The sequence below is a fragment of the Rhinopithecus bieti genome, unplaced genomic scaffold (genome assembly GCF_001698545.2).
Source record: "Rhinopithecus bieti isolate Rb0 unplaced genomic scaffold, ASM169854v2 scaffold_6710, whole genome shotgun sequence".
Classification (NCBI taxonomy): Eukaryota; Metazoa; Chordata; class Mammalia; order Primates; family Cercopithecidae; genus Rhinopithecus; species Rhinopithecus bieti.
In genome coordinates this window covers 235,320-256,445 of record NW_016805362.1, presented here as the reverse complement: position 1 = coordinate 256,445, position 21,126 = coordinate 235,320, and the positions used below count along the sequence as shown (strand labels likewise).

At 44.1% G+C, this 21,126-nt stretch overlaps 1 protein-coding gene across 1 annotated transcript in view; it reads left to right on the top strand.

Moving 5' to 3' along the window:
• Positions 1-11,202: 11,202 nt before the first annotated feature.
• PLEKHA1 (pleckstrin homology domain containing A1) overlaps positions 11,203-21,126 on the top strand; it is a 58,693-nt gene continuing 48,769 nt past the window's right edge. Inside the window, 1 exon segment of the mRNA XM_017872238.1 lies at positions 11,203-11,438. The gene's annotated coding sequence lies outside the window, so the exon portion shown is untranslated.

The window sequence follows — 21,126 nt, the reverse complement described above, 5'->3', positions numbered from 1 at the left end:
AAGCGTGGGTGTGTGACTTCTCTAATGGCCCAATAGACACCATAATAAAAGCCACTTATTGAGAACTTACTGTGTTCTAAGTCCCATCTTCACAACTTCTATGCAGCAGAGGGATCATTTGCCCAAGGAGGAAACCGAAGCTCAGAACCCTTTAGCCAGTGGCTCAAAGTTCCACAAGCCAGCAAGCAGTAGATTTGAAGTTGGGTTTGTCCAGCACCAACAGCACCCTTTGCAACAGCAGCATGGGTCAAAAAGCTTAGATCGCAGAGATGTGATCATTTAGGTCTTTGCAAAAAATCAATCATTTTCATATTTTTAGAGCAGTTTTCCTAAACAATGTGCTAGTCATCTCTTTGGGACAAAAAGCCTAAATGATGGAGAACTATTGAACCAGGACATTAGGTTTTCTGAGTGGTGCTGCTGGGTTGCTATACTGGAGTGAGAACTATACTGACGGGCTTATGTAATTGACAAGAGAAAGGACAAGAGGAATCAGAGAAGGGATCCCACAATGAATCCCAGAATGGTCTCCTCTGACCAGCTTCCTGGGCAGCTCCACATTCCCCAGGGGAAAGCAGGCAGAAATGGAAAGACCAAGGCCATGTAGCAGTGCCCACAATGGAGCTCAGGGCCATGCCAGGACTTCAGCCGCCAGTCCCTTGTAGGTGGGCTCACTTATGCCCCACCTAGGGGCTCCATTCTCCCAGGTTCTTAAGCCCATCTCCACAGGGGCCATATGGGGCTCAGCATCTGATGTGAAGCCTAAGGGCTTGCAATTAAGTCACCTGGAGCTGCTACCAGGAGTGAGCCCTGGGCAACTGCACATCACATTCAAGCTGAGTTTGTTCCACTGGATTTCCTGTCAGACTGTCCATAGGGGTCTCTAGCCCTTTTCCAGGCCTGGGGCTTGCCTTGTTTCTGCCAACCTCCCTTCTGAAAGCCAGATTTGTCCCCAGGCTCATCCACCACACCACTATCCCTTGATGACCCCCACCCCTACTGCCCCATCTCTCATCCTGGACACTGTACTAGGGGCTGATGCTATTGAGGTAATTAAGACATGGTCCCTGCTCTTGAGGAAATCATGATCCCCTGGGGAAAACAACACTACAGTCTACACATGGGCAGCAGTGGGGTTGCAGAGGACAGAGGACCACTTCTGTAAGCTCAGAAAGATGTCTCAGAGTCAACGAGTTTTGATTGGAGTTAATGTTTGTGTTCCAGTGTAGGCAGATTTTATTTGTGGGAGGTTAGGGAGTGGGGTGGCGCTGAAGGAAAAACCCATTCTGCGCAGAGGAAGCAACATGAAAAAAGACACAGGAGAGGAAACAACTCAATATCCTTCAGCAGGTGAATGGATAAACAAACTGTGGTGTATCCACACAAGGGAGTACTATCCAGCAACAGAGAAGAATGAACTCATACACACAACACAGAGGAATCTCAAAATACTTAGGCTGAGCCAAGGAAGCCACACATAAAAGAGTACATACTGTATGAGTCCATTTCCAGAAAGTTGTAGAACATGCAAACTGTAGTAACAAAAAGCAGACCAGTGGTGGTGGTTGGGGTGGAGGAGGTAGTCGGGGGGAATGATAAAGGGGCAGAGAGCAGTTCTGGGGGTGACAGATGTGTTCACTGTCTGTTTTTTTTTTTTGAGACAGAGCCTTGCTCTGTTACCCAGGCTGGAGAGCAGTGCTGCAATCTTGGCTCATTGCCACTTCCACCTCCTGGGTTCAAGCGATCCTCCTGCCTCAGCCTCCCAAGTAGCTGGGATTACAAGTGTATGCCACCACGTCTGGTTAATTTTTGTATTTTTAGTAGAGATGGGGTTTCATCATGTTGGCCGGGAAAGTAGCTGGGATTACAAGTGTGTACCACCACGTCTGGCTAATTTTTGTATTTTTAGTAGAGATGGGTTTCATCATGTTGGCCAGGCTGGTCTCGAACTCCTGACCTCAAGTGATCCATCTGCCTCGGCCTCCAAAGGGCTAGGTTTACAGGCGTGAGCCACCACGCCTGGCCTTGTTCATTGTCTTGAATGTGGCAATGTTTTCACAGGTGTATTTATAGGTCAAATCTTACCAAACTGTGCTCTTTCCATATGTCCACCAGTTTATTGCATATCAAGTATATTTCAATAAAACTGTTTTCTTTTTTAAGGCAGGGAACCTGGAATAGCTGGGGTGTGGGGAGCCCCAGGCAGTTGGGTTAGGCTTAAACAAGTGTCTGAAGGCTTAGAGGCCCAGGGAGAGTTGTGACGAGAAGCTCGGATTTTATTCCGAGGCAACTGGGAGCCACTGAAGGCTTTTAAGCAAGATGATGGCGCTGTCAGGTTTGTATGGGAAAATGATTGTTCTGGAAAGAGGCTGGTCAGGAGTCCAGGCACAGATGGGAGGACCTGGACTAGGTTAGGAACAGTGAGACAGAGAGGATTGATGGATTCAAAAGATGTTTAGGAGTCAGAATTGGCAGGACTTGGTCTCTCACTGGACATGGAGAAGGAAGACTGGAAGGAGTCAAAGGTGGTGATCAGGCTTCTGTTTGGGTGACTAGGAGCTGGCAGGACTGAGATGAGAACTCATAAGGGGCTCGGCTTTGCCAGATGCTGCCCTTAGGACGCTGACTGCTGTCTCCAAGGCTTCTCCAGGTACTGACAGTGGCTTGGAGTTTCTCTGCTTTTGGGCTGTGGTGCTTCAGACCACATACATGCTCTCCCTGGAGCCAACTTGAGGCGCTCTGCCAATTCCTTCTCCCTCTCAGTGGTGCTAAGATGCTCAAGTCATGCTCAGTTTCTGGCCCAGATCTGTCCTTGTTCTGACAGGAAGGCAGACAAATACTAAGCATCCAGGGAGAGGTATCATGGGAAGATTCCCGGACCAGGAGTGGGGAGCTCTGAGTTTGACTTTGACTCTTTCTCCTCTTATCTTCAGTTTCCTGTCTGTAAACTGAGGCAGATAAGATCCTTGGGTCCCAGCCCTGGCTGTGCATTAGAATCATCTGAAGGTCTTTTAAAACAACTGATGCCACAGTAAGATTCCATTACACATCTACTAGAAAGGTTAAAATAAAAAGGTTGACAGTATCAAGAGCTGGCGAGAATATGGAACAACTGGAACTCTCATACACTGCTGGTTGGAGTAAAACTGGTGGACCAATCTGGAAAACAGTTTCACTGCTTCTTATAAAGCTAAATGTACTCTTACTATATAACCCAGTGACTCCACCCAATATCCAAGAGAAAAGAGTACAATTGTCCACCAAAGACTTGCATAAAAATGTTCATAGCAGCTTTATTCATAATAGCCCAAAACTGGAAATTCAAATGTCCATCAACTGGAAAATAGACAAATTGTGCTTTGTGTGCAAAAGAGAATATTACACAGCAATACAACACACATTGATGAAGATAAATTTTATAGAGACAATGTTGAGCAAAAGAAGTTAGACCTGAAAGAGTATAATACATACTGTGTAATGACAGTTATATGAAGTTCAAGAACAGACAGAACTAATCCATGTAGATAGAAATCAGAATAGTGGTTACCTCTGGCTGCTAGAGCTAGAGGAAGCCTTCTGGGGTGTTGGAGCTGTATCTTACCCTGGATGATGGACACACAGTTGATTGAGCTTTATACTTAAGTGTTGTAGACTTTACTATATTTAAGTTATACCTCAAAACAAAGCAAAAAGAAAAGAAGGAAAAAATAATAGTAATCCCAGTCCCTCGTGACCAGAGATTCAGATTGGTCTGGGGTAGGGTCTTAAGAATTTTTTTGGCCGGGCGCGGTGGCTCACGCCTGTAATCCCAGCACTTTGGGAGGCCGAGGCGGGTGGATCACGAAGTCTAGGAGATGGAGACCATCCTGGCAAACGCGGTGAAACCCCGTCTCACTAAAAATATACAAAAAAAATTAGTCCGGGCGCGGTGGCAGGCGCCTGTAGTCCCAGCTTCTCAGGAGACTGAGGCAGGAGAATGGCATGAACCCTGAGAGGCCGGGAGCTTGCATGACGAAGATCGCGCCACTGCATTCTCAAAAAAAAAAAAAAAAAAAAAAAAAAAAGGACTTTTTTAAAAGCACTCCCAATGGTTGTAATGGGAAGCAGATTCTAACGTGCATGACATCCATGAGAGCAGTCCCTCTTAAAGACCCTCTTTCCCCAAGGGTCCAGGACTTGGTGCAGGAGAAGTCTGCGGCTGGGCTTATCCTAGAATGTGCAGACTGCAGTTTCAGATAAGGAAATAGGTAGAAAGCTTTCTTTTGTGTGAAGGAAGTTTTGCATGAAGTGCTGGTGCAGAGATGGCTGCTGGAGTCTCCAGCGCAGGAGCAGTCTGGCTCTGTCACCGTGCGCCTGCACTGGCTTCTCGGAGTCAGCCCCACGTGCACACCTGCCCTGGCTACCCTTGGCTGGGGCCCAGGCTTGGCATCCCTTCTCAGCCCCTCGAAAGCCGCGCCAAGGAGTCAGGAAAGCCGTGGTTCGCATAAGTCGCAGTGGGACTGGGCGAATAATTGTGAATGGAATTCGTGCTTGTGACTTCTGGTTCTCACAGCTGCGGATGGCGGGGATCACCATAGGAATTCTGAGTATTGTTAGCACTGACTGCAGCTTCTATTGTTGGGCTCTGATTACAGCTTTTGTTTCACCATAAAGTACTGTTATTAAATGCCAGTCAGGAACAAAGATGTACTTACATGCCAGGGGGTCAGGGAAGGCATGCTATTTCTAAAGCTGCCCCTGCTGTTAGTCTAAGGGCAGGTAGGTTGTAGGGGGAGGAGGGCAAGCTGGAGGCTTTTAGATGAAAGTGAAATGTTTCTGAAGGAGCCAGACAAGATGGGAAATGAAGACGTCATCGCAGCCCTGCTCTAGTCTTCCCACGTCAATTCATTTATACTTGTTTATTTTTGTGGCCAGGAGAGAGTGGGGGTCGGGTGCACAACCAAACATCTACTGCACATTAGAATCATTGGGAGTGCTTTTCAAAAGTCTTCGATTTGTGGGGAAACAAATTCAAATACCCCCTTAGCTTGGTGGCATGAGCCCTTTCAAGTCAGGCCTCTGCTACGTCCCCAGCACCATATCCACAAGGCTCTGTTCCCCCATTGCACCAAATTCCGCTAGAGCCTACACCACAATCCCATCCCAGTCACTCTCATATGAACAAGGACCATAGCAGTCAAAGTAATTCTAGAATCTACCCACTGCCCATGTAAGAGACTCTCAATGTATTATCGCCTTGGTCAAATGGGTTCAGGGAATCGGGCCAAACTAAATCATAGAATCGCTGACATCGATGGAGCCACTAATATGTGCCAGATCTTTATTGCATTATTTTATTGAGGACTAATGATGGGGCTGTGAAGTGGGAACTATCGCCAGAGGAATCAGGTAACGTGTTCAAGGTCACCCAGCTAGTGAGGGCAGATGGACTCCAGGGCCCCACCTTCTTACTTTCCTTTCCAGGGCTGGGGCCCATGACATCCAGGCTCTCCTGGTGGAAGCAGTGACTTTTATGTTCTCTTCCTTTTTTTTTTTTTTTTTGACGAAGTCTCACTCTGGTGCCCAGGCTGGAGTGCTGCAGTGAGGCGATCTCGGCTCACTGCAACCTCCGCCTCCCGGGTTCAAACGATTCTCCTGCTTCAGCCTCCTGAGTAGCTGGGATTACAGGTGCCCAACACCACACCCAGCTAATTTTCGGATTTTTAGTAGAGACGGGGTTTCATCATATTGGCCAGGATGGTCTCGAACTCCTGACCTTGTGATCCGCCTGCATCTCGCTCTCAAAGTGCTGGGATTACAGGCATGAGCCACTGCGCCCCGCCTGGTGAGGGGAAGGGGCCTAAGGTACAATTCCCACAGGCCAAGGAGCTTGTGAAGCCCAAGACGGACTTGCTCCCAGATCCTCTCTCCCAGCTTCGTTTGTAAGGAGTCTTCCCCTTCTAGAATGCTCTCTACTTCAGTGCTGCCATTAGCAAGCCACGTGTGGCCCTGGATGATCATCTTGATTTCAGAAAATCTTGTTTTTCAAGTTTTCACACCACATTGGAGCAAGAGTCCACACGTTTGGATGACAGTCAGCATCCTGTGCTCTGCAATTTTAGGGCTTACCACCATCCCAGGTCTGCCACATGTGGTCAGGGTAATTAATATATGACCTAACTAGGGTGCAGATGCAGTTGGAACCCACCAGACCCCCAGAGATCATAGGGTTGCTGGGGACCTTTAGAATTCCAGTGGCATTCAGCGAGTTTAGATCCTGTCCAATCCAGATGTTCAGTGTTGGGCTCCCTTCCTTGTCTGATAATCCTAAGGCAGGAAAGACCTAGTTCTGCCCTCTACAAGTCTTGGAGGCAAGCATCTCCCCGGATGCCCTTTTTTTCTTCCTTTGTGGGCCTGGAATTTGAGCTGGTTGCTGACTTATTCAGAAATCCTATTCTTGCACCTTGGTAAGCATAAAATATGGACAGTCTTTCGTGGCACCTTCCTGAAGGAGGATTGTGCCCCAGTCCTGGGATGCAACAATTAGCTCCAGAAGGAGACTCCAGTCACCTGATTGGTAATCTGGGCAAGTCACTTAATCTGTGCCTGCTCAGGGTGATTACTGAGAATCACGCTTCCCCTCACTTGGTCGATGCCAGTTGTGTGGCAGGGTCAGAGAGCCAGCTCCGACTCTTCACCCACAGAAGCAACCCCACTGACTCCCTGCCTGGAGTTCTTGTGCCATTTTTACACTAAAAAATAGGGAAGAGCTGTTTTTAACTCTCTGCTGCCCAGTTTCTGGAGGGGACACAAAAAAGAACAAAGCCGGGTTCAGAGAGTGTTCAGTTCACGTTTAATTCTTGTCCTGTCTTGGTTCTGATTTCTGGTTAGAACAGAGGTTTGCTTCTGGAGGTACTCCTTCTGCTTGGCTTCTGATGCTGGCTCTGTCCATAAAGGGGGCTGTGGCATTCATCATTCAACACATACTTCTTTTCTAGGCACTAAGGATACAAGCAGGAACAAAACGTAAAATCCCTGTCCTCGTGGAGGTTACAGTTTAGAGGGATATGCAGAAAATACATATATATATATATGCTTGTATAATATGTAGGAAAGTGACCATTGCTAAGGGGAAAAAGATAATGCAGGAAATGCAGCAGACGTCAAATATTAGAGAGGTGACTAGCATTCAGGAACTTTCTGCGTGCCTCTGTACACTGCTTTTGTGTTGTCAGAGGGGCTGACATCTTTCTGGAAGCCCCAGAGCCCACCACTAAGCATATGGAAGGGGCTCAAGAGCTATTTTTGAATGAAACATCAAAGTGCTTCATACGTGCAAAGCATGATGATAATGATGATAGTGATACTTTAAAGGTAAACTGCAGGCTGGGCGCAGTGGCTCATGCCTATAATCCCAGAACTTTGGGAGGCTGAGGAGGGGGTAGATCACTTGAGGTCAGGAGTTCGAGACCAGCCTGAGCAACATGGCGAAACCCCGACTTTACTAAAAATCCAAAAATTAGCCTGTCATCATGGCAGGCACCTGTAATCCCAGCTACTTGGGAGGCTGAGGCAGGAGAATCACTTGAATCCAGGAGGTGGAGGTTGCAGTGAGCTGGGATTGTGCCATCACACTTTAGCCTTGGCGACAGAGCGAGACTGTCCCCCCCCCCACCAAAAAAAAAGTAAACAGCTAAACTGTAGATTCTTGAATTCAGACTCCTCCTTTTTCTTCAGATGAAAAGTAGCAATGGAATATTCCAGCATTCCTCAGTGCCTTCAGTGTGTCCAGAGCGTTCTGGCTCCCGAGACTGTAATTTCCCCATACTATTTTTTTTTAAATAACACTGAAGCACTGTTATGTAATAAACCTCTGCATCCAAAAAGAAAAAAAAAAAAAAAAAAAAAAAAAAAAAGGCTAGAAGAAAAGCAGAGAAGCTTTTTCTTTTCTTTCGTTTTTTTTTTTTTTTTTGTCTCTGGTATTTAATTGGCTGATCCGGGAGCTATCAATTTTCTGGTTATTACTGCAAACCTCAAAACAGTCTGGATTATCTTGTTGTGTGTCTTTGGCAAACTGAGTTACTTTTCTGGCTTCTTCACTGTATGTAGAATATGGCTCTCAATGACAAAAAATCTGGGGGCTTGTTATGCAAAAAGAACAAAGGAACAATTTTTTTTTTCCTGAGTCCCGTTCTCGTCGCGCCCAGGCTGGAGTACAGTCGGCAAGATCTCAGCTCAACTGCAACCTCTATCATGTGGGGTTCAATTGATTCTCCTGCTCAGCCTCCTGAGTACTTGGACTACAGGTGCCCACCACCATGCCTTGAGCTAAGTAGAGGGTGTTTCACGCAAGCGTTACCAGGCTGGTCTCCGAAACTCCTGACGCTCGAAGTGATCTTGCCCACCTTAGTCTCCAAAGTGGCCGGGATTACAAGCGAGAAGCCAACCACATTGGCCCCAAAGGACAATTTTCAAACCACTCATCAATGATGTCAAACGACATTTGCAGGAGAGAGATACGGTGGGTCAGCCTGGAGAGGTGAGAGGCTCTTGGCCTAAGTGTTCTATTCTCAGGAACCAGTATTTTCGATCAAATAAAAGATGTTGAATTTGACTTTGAATTCGCAAATAAACAGAATTTCCGAATCTGGACTCTTCTAGGATTTCTATGGCACTGAGAAGCTAGAGACTACCCTTCTAGACATTCAGGCCAGGGAAGGCAAAGTCAAATGAGTAGAGGGATAAAGAAGCGTGACAACTAGATTTTTGTTTTTAACAATGTTAACCACACATCAGTTTAAATCAGCAAAAACCCATCTGTGTAGACCAAAGGAAAAAATCTGCTCTGGGCTAGCTTTATAAACTATAGTGAGGCCCGCAAAACCTTCACCCATTATACGATGAGTCGCCCCAAAAGGGACAGATGTCAACAAGGCTGGGCATAGGCTAAGGTTTCCCAAAAAGATAATCAAAATATCAGCGTTGAATGAAAGCCAATGTAAAAATGGCTAAGTCTGAAAGAGGCAGTAAGAGAGCCGTCTATGCAGTCTGGGCAAGATATTTTCAGCCTCCATCAATTTATCAGACTCCGGAAAAGCATTCTGTAAGGCAGGCAGAGGTGGATGACACTGCATTACAGTTGAGGTCAAGGCTGAGGGTCAGAAGGGCAAAGTGTCACTCTCTGCATAAAGTCAGCAAAGGTAAGTCTAAGCAAGGAAATTCACGGGGGCTGTTCACTACACCCTCTAATTCAGATAACAGGTAGGCTTCCTCCTAAGATTTTATAAAGACAAACCAAAATCCTATATGAAGTGTCGCCATGAAAGAAACTTGTCAGGAGGCCAGGCCTGAGAGCCGGCCAGACTTTCTAACCCAGTTTTGCAGACTGGCAAATAAAAGAAGTGGCAAAGTAGTCACGATTCCAGCCCCCTGTCACCAGGGTTGTGTCTTCTGTCCTAGCAAGCTGTAACAGGGCTTGTCTTACACTGGACATTTTTTTCAATGTAGCAATTTTTCAGCCATAGGATACGAGATGTTCTAAAAGATGTTGATAAAAAGATTTTTTAAAAGGGTTTGAAGGGGTAGGATGTGATCTAGCGTTGTGCAGGGAGAGGAAAGAAAACACACAAAATAACATATTTATTTAAGAGGGCCTCAAGAGTGGCATGCGGCTGTGAAAGGCGTGGCCAATGTAATTCTTTCCCAGTTCTTTTGGTGATGTCTGAATATATTCTCAGTTCTTCAGGTTTCAGCTCATAATAATCGAGCATCCTCCAGAGAAAGCTTTCCTTGCCACTCCTCCTCTGAAGAGCCTCCCTCCTCCCCACCCGGCTAGTTTGTTGTGTCCGTCTTAACTTTCGGCAGTCGTGGCCCATGTCTATTAAAATCTGGAACGATTATGCTAGTTTGGCGGACGAAGTTCCCCCGCCAGGTGGCAGGCTCCATGAGGGCAGCGACAGTGTCTCTCAGATGAATGGCCGGGTTGGACTTAATCGCGTACTTGGCACAACAATCAAGTGCTCGAGAAATTGTTAAACACTCAAGGAATATTTAGCGCAGAATACGATATGTCATGCTCCAACTTGTTGAAAAATTTCGACCTAATTCTTCTTTAAGTCTCTCCCCATCCTCATTGTACTATATGAACACTATTGTGAAGTAGGGGCCGGTGGAGCTACATTTGCAGGGAGAGAGAAGAGCGAAAAAATTGGCGGCGGCAGAGGTTTTGTTTGTAGTAAGGGCGTTTTTCTCCAGAGTCACACGCGCAGGCCCTAGTAAGTTTGTGCCACTTGGACCGGTTATGGGACAGCTTGGCAAACCGAAATTATCTGCAACTAACCCGAAGCCCTATTTTTAAAAGATGCCGCTGTTCGCTCGCAGCTCTAGTTTGTGAGCTGCACCGTCGGCCCTTGTTTGGATCAGAATAGCCCGGAGTTGCCACGCTCCGAGCCAAGCCCTTGTGGTGGGGCTCAAAAAAGCTACCGAATACCAAAGAGCAACCGGCGGCGCGGCGGCCCGCAGAGCTCGAAGTGCGCAAACGCCTCCCCCCGGCGCACGCGAAGGCCGCCGCCGCTGGAACCAGGAAGAACACCAGAACACCCGGCCCGCCAACGCCGCCGGGACCCGCGCGGCGGCCTGCCGGGACTCGTAGTCTCTGCGGGGCTGGCGGCGCCCGGGCTCCGGAATCTCAGGCCGCCGGTCTGCGGGCTGAGGCAGCGTGGGCGCGTGCGCAGTGCGGCGGCTGGGCCGTTCGGGGACCCGCTCCGAGCAGCCAAGCCTCTGTGGCAGCCGGGGCCGCGGCGGCCGGCGGGTGGGCTCCGGGCCGAAGGCTGCGGTAAAAGTTTGGCTTAAGGAAACGTGCGGCCGCGCTGGAGTAGGGGTGGGGGACGGGGCCGCCATTAGCGGCGGTTCGCGCTGAGGGCGAGAGGGGAGGCGCCCGCCGAGGGGACGGCGGGGCGCGGGTCAGTGCGGGTCCGGCGCCCCCTCCGCGCACGTCCGCCCCGCGCGCCACAGCACCTGAAGGCCGCCGGGCGGGTTCACCTGCCCTGGCTCGGGGCGGCGGGAGGGGGCGGCGTCTTCTTCCCGTGGGTCCCCGATTGTTTTCCCGACGTCAGCCCTCGGCGGCGCCCGGCGGGGAAGGGTGGGAGGCCCGCGGCGGTCTCGGGGCCAAAGAGCCCCTCGGCGTCTCCGCCCCCCGAGAAATCCCGCTTGGGGCGCGGTGCGCGCAGCTGCCGGGGATTCCCGGTGGCGCCGGTCGGAGCGGCTCCCTCCAGGGCTCTGCCCGCGGGGCGCGCGGCCCCGGGCATCCTTTCCTGGTGTTGTAATGCGTTTTGGCTTCAGGACTTGCCGAGGCCGAAGCCGGCTCCGCCCTGGGCCCTGAAGTCGGGCGGTGTACGCGGTGTACCTCCGCACCTCCGGGGCAGGTGGCCAGAGGCGGCGTTGAAAGCTACTTGCCCAAGGTCAAGCAGGTGGCACCGGGGAGGCGACCAGACCCAGGTCTTTCGACGCCGAGGCCAACTGCCAACCGCAGAGCTTTGGGGCCGTCCTGAGTGGTTTGTGGTTTGTTTCAGATGCTTTCTATTGACCTCCTGGAAAGAGGGGAAAGTGTGTCATAATGAAAGCGGTCTTGTTGCTTATAGTGTTTACTGCCTTTGGTAGAATTCTAGTGAGGCTGTGCCCCCGAGCAGAGCATCTACCGTGGTCTGGGCATATAAATAATGAAACTCCTTTGCTGTCTTTGGGGTCAGTACAAGAAGAGGTTCAAGGAACAAATATCCAGGCAGTTTCTGCATTTTCCTCGTCTGTTTCACCTTCCAGTTCTGCAATACTTGTTTTCTTATTTTACAATTGATCGTTGACTGTTTTAATAAGATTTTCTTTGTCTTAATGAAGTCACTGCCCCTTGTGAGTGAGTTTTCTAAATAGAAAATCTTATTTCCTGTGTGTTTAATGACTGGAACAAGCAGCGCACTATGAGGTTTACACCATTGTCTTTTATCTTAGAACTCCTGATCAATCTGCTTAGTTTCCCCAAGTACTCAGCTTGCATACTTTCTATGTTAATTTGATGCCACTGAAACCATTTACAGCAAAGTTTGGGTAAGAGTTATATGATTTTTTTGTGAAACTATATTTTTCTTCACAATCTGAAGAACTTGAAGACCCGTTATATTAAAATAATAAGATTTATTCTGACCACAATGCCTGTTTACTTTTCATGCTCCTAATTTTTCATGTTGACACACGTGTGGCAAAATAAATATTTCCCCCAGTGGAGTTAGTTTAAGTGTTTTTTTATCTTGGCCAATTTTCCCAAGGAAAATTGCATTTTAGAGTACTGACACATTTAAACAAGAGTATTTAAGTTTGACAGATTTGAATTAATAAAGTAGTTAATTTATTTTATGGTGCCGTAAACCTTACACTGTATCCACCGACAGTTTTCTCTTGTAGCGTATAGCTGTATCAAGGTATATGACTGTGAATTTAGTGACATTAAGAATATATGTATTATGTAAATATATGTGTGTACACACACCGCGCAGGTGCGCGCAGAGCTTCCAATCTTTATCTTGTTAATTAGTATTTTCATTGTCGCTTTGGTAGGGGGAAGTAGCAGGTTTGTATCTTTTTCTCTCCCCAGTTTTAGCAGTGTAACAAAATAGGAAAGATGGTGTGTAAATTTGAGTTTGTCATAGACTAGGAGAGACAGTGAAACAGGATAAGTATACAATTGTGAGGAAATTGCCATGAGTTCATAAGCCGGAAGGACCTTTTTAGAAGTGTTTAAGGATGTTAAGAATAGCATTGGATTCTTTTCTTTAAAAAGTCATTGTGGGCAGTATTCAAGTATTGGTTGCTAACATAAAGGATATGACAATATTGACGACTCCTAGGAACATACTTGGGAAAGGTGGAAACATTTTACATTTTATGGGGACTTCCCCACCCCAAAAAAATCATTTAATGGAGATTTAAACAAAGTGACTTTTTGACTTAAGCCTGGAAGTTCTTTATTATTATTATTAGTCGTGCTGCAAATCCCAAAGTTATTTTAATTGTGTGATAATTTGTAACCCAGAATGAAATCTAAGAAATAATTTATTAGCATAATTTAAGTCATACTTTGATATTGACATATTGCTTGAAGTCAAGTCGTTATTGTTTAAGTAACTTATTTGAGAATGAGGAAGATAGTTTTCTGAATAGAGTGTAGTAATTATTTGTGACAATAGTAACACTGCTTTTGTTAGAAAATATTCGGTTTGATAGCACTAACTGCCTTAAAGTGTTTCCTATTTGATGCCGAGTGCGAGCTAACGTAATATACAAATAATTACTTTTCTCATGTTGGAGCAATTTACTTTTGGTAATATTAAAATTTAAATTTGAAGTTTAAAAAATCTTATTTTAGGTCTACAATGATACAATAAAATGACTTCAGTAGGAGGTAAATATTAAAATTTGGTTTTAGGTTTTTTGACCATTCGTGAGTACATACCCAGCATTTAAGAATTTATTGACATGGTATCTGAAAGGAATGCTTTCAGAAAGGGCAGAAAACTTGGTAGCTTTAGATGATTGTCTATAATGCTTAATTATTTTAGAAACATAAAATATGGGATGTTTTATGTAAACATAAAGCATCCTGTTGTTATAGCACTAGAACTCTGTCACACTTACTGAGCAATATTAAACCACTTGATCCTAAGTAACTTTTTTTCTTGTGGGTACTGTCTAATAAGGAATATGTGAGTTTGTGATTCCTAGATGCTTAAGCAAACATATGTTTGCTATTTATTTTAGTAAACCTTTTAATTAGTTGAATTGATTTTATTCAGGAAGATGGGGTTTTGGGGATTTTATAAGCTTTCTTTGAACTGAAATTTCTGTTGGATGTAACAGAAAATTAGTCATTTAGTATATTTTTTAAGTTAAATAAGTTTTAGAGCAAAATATTGTTTCCTACATGGAACTCTTATCAGGCTTGTCAGTCTGATAGCTTTATTCTCCAGAAAGTTGTGGTTTTTAGCCCTTTAGGCAGCCTAGCCTTTTATGGTTTAACCATTGAACTCTAGATTCTGGATTCAATCTAACCTCTTGAAGGAAAAGACAATCACGGACACTAGAATTGGAAATGATCTCAGAGAGCTTCTAATGTAGCATCTCACCCGATACAGTAAATCCCTCCTGAGAATTTCCATGTCAGGTGTTCCCTCCCATTATTAAGGGTGAGAATGCTGTTGCATATGTCATCAGGTTATTCAGCAGTCCAGTCTTACTGAGAACAAACACAAGAGTTTTCATGAGTTTGAATTTTCACCATTCACTGCCTTTAACTATATTTTGTAGGCTCTTTCTCTCTCACCCTGCTGTCCCCCACCCCCCATAACATCATGGGTAAATGATAGCTTTTCTGTCATTTACAGTTATCAAAAAGCTCTAGGCTGGGCTCAATGGCTCATGCCTGTAATCCCAGCACTTCAGAAAGCCGAGGTGGGAGGATGGCTTGAGCCCAGGAGTTTGAGAACAGCCTGGGCAACATGACAAAACCTTGTCTCTACAGAAAATAGAAAAGTCAGCTGGGCGTGGTGGCACGTGCCTGTAGTCCCAGATAGTTGGGAGGCTGTTGTGGGAGGATTCCTTGAGCCTGGGAGACAGGTTGCAGTGAACAGAGATTGTGTTGTGGCCCTCCAGCCTGGGTGACAGAAGAGTGAGACCCTGTCTCCAAAATAAATAAATAAATAAATAAATAAATAAACCCTCCAGTCCATTCCATTTTGAAAGTTCAATCTCATATATATTCAATTTAAAGGTTTTTTTTTTTTTTCCCCCCTTCCTTACCCCATGGTCAGGCCACTTACTTCCTGAAGCACTTGGGGTATGGATGGCTTGTGGTAAGCTCCCGGGATACCTCTTTCCTTTCCCTCTTGAGGGATCTACTTGGATACAAACGTGTCAAGAAGAGAAGTAGAAAAAGACAAGTGTTTGTTACTCGTGCTGTTAAAGTCCTCTCTTGATTAACAGTGGCAGGCCATTGCAGTCCACTAATAGGCAACCAAACTGGCATTTTTGGTGAGATCTTGCAGGGAGACTCCTGCTGCAGTTTCTGGATATGAAATTTTCTGTAGCTAAACCTTTCCAACCTACACACCCATCTGCTTGCTCCCATCCTGTCAGTTTACCCACTGGTTACGTGAATGTGTGTGAGTTGGGGTGGAGATCTTTTCTCTCTGCAGAGAGATATTTTGATAATGGCAAAACAACTCCAGTCCAGGTACCCTGTGGTTTCCATTCAACCGACTGGAAACTCACTTCCTTGTGATGTCAAATAGTGGCATACAGACTGCTTAAGTCTGCCTTCTTTCTGCGCGCTGCCATTTCTTATCAGTTCTCTTTGTCCCCCTTTTCAAGTAGAGGCACGGGGTCCGTCTCTCAGTCTGCTGCGTAAGTAGATGTGGAACTGGAGAATGGGATGGGAGTCTCTTCTAGGCCCCTCTGATCTTGGTGAGTGACTTCTGTTAGAGGTCCCTGCCACTGTTTTGGGTGAAGACCTCCTTCCTTTCCCTGTGTTCTCCCTGAAGACTTCTAGTTCTTTCCCTCTCTTCTGTCAACTGCTCTTACAGAGTGGAAGGATGGTGCTGATTAGGGTGCCAGAGCCATGCCTGACTCTACAGATATTTGCTCCTCGTTATCTATATATCCTCAGCTTTGTGTTTGTCAGTGATTGTGGGGAACGGGACTGGTCCCACTCGACATGTTTTAACAAATAATAGTGAAGTCTTGTGGCCTGATGAGGTCTCACTGTGCAGAATTTAATTTTTCTTTGCTTTTTCTTCTATCACTCAGGCTGTTTCTGTGTTTTGCTTTTTTTTTTTGGCTTCCTGGTTCCTGACCGATGAGGTGTTAACTGTGATTATGTTAATTTATGATTGATTTGTAAGATCTAACTATACCTTAGTGTATGAGTAAAGCTGAAGGAGAAATTTGGGTGGGGGGCATGTTATAATTGTGTCTGTTTTGCCTCATGTAATTTTACTAAGAATATAAATTCAAATGGAAATACAATGTTTGAACCTTTTTCCTTCCATTATTTAAATAAATCAGTTAAATCTGGTAAATGATTCTTGTCTGATGAGGAAGAACAACTTTCTGTCTGGAAACTTAATGTTAACTTTGATGCAGTATTTATGGGTTACTTCATACTTCATTCAACAATAGTTACTGAGGGTCTTCCATGTGACAGCCACTGTTTTGGGCATTGGAGAAACAACAGTAAATAATAAATCCCTGCTGTCATGGGACCTACATTACAGTGTGGAGAAACAAACAAGAAATAGGTAAATGAGTAAACTGTATCATTCGTTAGATACCAGTAAATGCTAAGGAGGAGAATAACATAGGGAACCGAGATGGAAGTGGCAGAACGGTTTGGAGGATTTGCAGTTTTAGATAGGATCTAAAAGGAAGTGCTCAGTGAGAAAGTGACTTTGAGTTAAGTCCTTGAGTGGGAATCTTGTCTGGTGAGTCCAGCGGCCAAATGAATGAGTAAGGTGGGTACTGGGATGGGATAACAGAGCAGACGAGGCCTAGCAGTCTTTATGAGGGCTTTGGTTTTTGGATTTTTACTTTGAATGAGATGGGATCCTGTTGAAACAATAGTTGTCAACCTCGACTGAATGTTAGAATTATCGGGGAAGCTTTAAAAAAGTACTGATGCCTCGATCCCATCGCAGAGTTTCTGATTTAATTGGTCGGCGGTGGTGGGGGAGGCAGTGTTTTAACGTAGGCATCAGGAATTTTTAAAACTCTCAGGTAATTCTAATAAGTGGCCAAGGTTGACATCTATTGCATTGAAGAGTTTTGAGCAGAGTGAGGTATTACATAGTATTGAGGAGTGTGAATCTAGAGCCAGACTCCTCCAGCTTGACTCCTGGCACTGCCACTCCTAAGCATGTGACCTTGAGCAGATGTCTTGGTTTTCTCATCTGTAAAATTGTTATAAGGATTAAACAAACTAATATTTAGGTATTTAGAAACGTGCTTTGTGAGTAGTACTATGTGTGTTTATTGAATGAACACTTGAATAAATGTTTTAATGGTATCACTTTGACTGCTGTGTTGAGAATAGATTGAAGTGTGGTAGGGGCCAGATCTAGGAGAGACCCTTGGCAATAATCCAGGTGGGAGGTCATGGTCACTTGGACCAGAGTGGCAGCAAGTGGTGAGAAGTAGGATTCTTGTTATAATTTGAAGATGGAGATGACAGGATTTGCTGATGGATTGGACATAGGATAGGATGTGGTTTGGATTTGTGTCCCCACCCAAATCTCCTGTCGGATTGTAATCCGCATTGTTGGAGGAGGGGCCTGGTGGGAGGCGATTGGATCACAGGACAGACATCCCTACTTGCTGTTCTCATGATAGTGAGGAAGTTCTCGTGAGATCTGGTTGTTTAAAAGTGTGTACCTCTCTCTCCTCTCTTTTTTCCTCCTCCTCCTGCCATAAGAGGTAACTCCTCCCTCTTCACCTTCCACCATGATTGTAAGTTTCTTAAGGCCTCCCCAGTCATGCCTCCTGTACAGACTGTGGAACTGTGAGCTAATTAAACCTCTTTTCTGTATAAATTACCCAGGTAGTTCTTTATAGCAATGCAAGAACGGACTACCACAGGGTAAGAAAAATTTAAGTATGACTTCAAGGTATTTTACCTGAACAACTGGAAGAAGGGAGTGGCCCTTTACTGAGCTAGGGAAGGCTGGATCAGGTTTCTGAGGGGAATATCTGGAGCTCAGTTTAAGTTTGAGATGGCTTGTTAGATAAGTGGAACCGTAGAATAGGCAGTTGTATACATGGGTCTGGAGGTCAACAGTGTTCAAAGCTGGAGATAACAGTCTGGAAGTCATCAATATTTAGACCTGTGAGAATGAGTAAGCTCACCAAGACACTGAGTATATGTAGGAAAGAGATCCACAGACCACTCTCAGGGATACTCCAGCAATAGAGGTCTGGGAGATGAAATAGTCCTTAGGGTTTCTAATGTACTCTAGAATGAAATACAATTGTAATTGTTTCTTTTTTTAAAAAAAAAGCTTTATTGAGATATAATTCACAACATATAATTCACTTATTTAAAATGTATGATTTAGTACATTCACAGTTATGTGGATAACACCACAATCAATTTTAGAATATTTGTATCTCCCCCGAAGAAACCCTGTACCCTCTCATCCTTAGACAACAACTAATTTCCTCTGTACCTAGGCAACTAGTAATCTACCTTCTATCTTTATAGATTTGCCCATTCTGGATATTTCTTGTCAGTGGAATCATACTATACTTGGTTTGTTTAGAGAGAAATGGTATCCATTAGTACCTAGCTTCTAGATCCAATAGATACCAAGTTATTTGGTAAAGGTGGGGGCTATAAGATCTCTCCAGTGTAAAGATATATTTCCTGTTTGCAATTAGTAACAAAACTGTGGGATGATATTTTGAGACTGTGAATATTCTGTTTCCTAATAGCATTTCATCTACTGGTTTTAGTGTTCATTGAAGATGCTTGTGTAAATCAGTGAGACATTGGGATTACAAAGTGGTGATTTTCTGTTACTATCATATCTTCAGAAATTATGTAGTTCATAGTATTTCTAATTCAGACATATTGTACACAGTTTGTTCTTCTGTTTTGTGTTTGTACCTCTTTTCTCTCACTGTGAAAGTCTTGGTTTCTGATAACAAATAAATGTTTTCTTTTATTTTAAATATAATTAATCATATCAACGTATTTACATTATCCAATAATGTACATTATAATGATCTGGAAGTCTTATCATACCTAAAATGTTTCACATTACAGTACCAAGTAGGAATGCTGGATCATAGGATAACAGTATATATGATTTTGTTAAATAGTACCAGATTCACCCAATAGGGTTTTACCATTTTGCCTTCTTACCAGCAATGTAAGTTTCTGTTTTCCTACAGCCTCGTCAGTATAGTGTGTTGTCAAGCTTTTGAATTTTTGCTAGTCTAATAGATGAGAAATGGTATATCTGTGTAGTATAGATTTAAAAATCTTCTATTATGGAGATATGTGAACATCCACAAAAATAGAATAGTGTAACCAATCCCGTGAACACCATCATTTAGCCCCAGCAACTACCAACCCAACTACCAATGCCTCTTCTCTTTATTCCCTTCTCTCAAATTATTTTGAAACAAATCCCAGATAACATTTTTTTCTTTTCTTTCTTTCTTTTTTCTTTTCTTTCTTTCTTTCTGTTTTTTTCTTTGTTTGTTTTTTTTGAGACAGGGTCTTGTTCTGTTGCCCAGGCTGGAGTACAGTGTCACAGTCATAGCTTACTGCAGCCTCAATCTCCCGGGCTGAAGCGATTATCCCACCTCAGCCTCCCAAGTAGCTGGGACTGCAGGCACGCACTACTATGCCTGGCTAATTTTTTTTTTTTTTGGTGGAGATAGTGTCTCGTCATATTGTAGGCTTGAACTTCTGAGCTCATGCAATCCTCCCACCTCAGCCTTCCGAATGCTGGGATTACAATTGTGAGCCACCATGCCTGGCCCCAGATGAATAACATTTTATTTTATATCAGTAAGTATCTCTAAATGAAAAGGGCTCCTTCTTTTTTTGGTAACAATCACAATACTGTTATAAAAATAATGTGTCTGTTTTCTTAATATCATCAGACAATATTCAAATTTCCGATTTTCTTGAATATATCAGTTTTTTTTTTTTTTTAAGAAACAGGATTTAAATAAAATCCACATGTCATGATTGGTCCAGATGTCTTTTAAAGTATTTTAAGTTCATAGGTTTCTCCTGTAGTTCCTTTGCTTCTCCTGCTTTTGAATTTAATTTTAAAGAAACCAGTTATCTTTCCTGAGCCATTTCTTACCATATAGATTTTGCTATTTGAATCCCTGTGATAGTTTCTTGTGTTCTTCCTATTCTTGCGATGTCATTGGCAATGGCTACATCTTGGTATGGTTTTTTGTCTTTCTCCTATTATGAGTGATACTGAATACCTCGTCATACATTTTAAGGGCCATTTTATATCTTTTTTGGTACAATGTTCATGTCTTTTACTCATTTTCTATTGAACGTTTGATATGTTTCCCTTGACATTTTTTGCAAGCTCTTTAAATGTTAGGGAGATTAGCCCTTTGTCTGTGATATAAGTTGCAAATATTTTCTACTGGCTTTGACTTTGCTTATCAGGTTTTGCCATGGAAAGCTTTTAAAAAACTTTATCTGTAGTCATTTATAAATGAGTTTTAAAATTGTTATTGGGCCAGGTGTGGTGGCTCACACCTGTAATCCCAGCACTGTGGGAGGCCAAGGCGGGTGGATCATTTGAGGTCAGAAGTTAGAGACCAGCCTGGCCAACATGGTGAAACCCTGTCTCTACTAAAATACAAAATTAGCCGGGCGGGAGTGGCGTGGTGCCTATAATCTTAGCTACTTGGGAGGCTGAGGCGTGAGAATTGCTTGAGCCTGTGAGGTGGAGGTTGCAGTGAGCCGAGATCGCGCAACTGCACTGCAGTCTGGGCAACAGAGTGATACCCTATCACACACAAAAAATTTTTTTTTAATTGGCACTGGGTTTTAATTAACCTCTTGAAGTTACATTCAGTAAACTGCATCTGTTTAAAATGTATAATTTGATGAGTTTTGACCATGTCTACAATCACATTAAGATACAGAACATTTCCATAACTCTGAGAAGTATCCTCATGCCACTTACAGTCCTTCCCTTCACCCTCAGCTCCAAGCAACTACTACTGATATGCATTCCGTCCCTATAGATTGGTTTGCAGTTTTCAGAATTTTATAGAAACATAATTATTTCTATAAATTATATAAAAAATATATAAATATATGATACATAGAAAAATATTAAGTGAGAGGCTGGAATCCCATTATGTGATTAATATGCTACAATTTACTACAATGAAATTGCACACAACCACTTCGTTTGCTCAACAAGCATAGGTAATGCAATCTGCATATCTGCTATCTCGCCAGTAGGGCTATCTGCCAATGTTAGGCCATGTGGAAGAAGCTGGCTTTATTTTACTAGTTTGCATTTCCTAGGGAGAAGAATGATTAGTAAAATACGTTCAGTA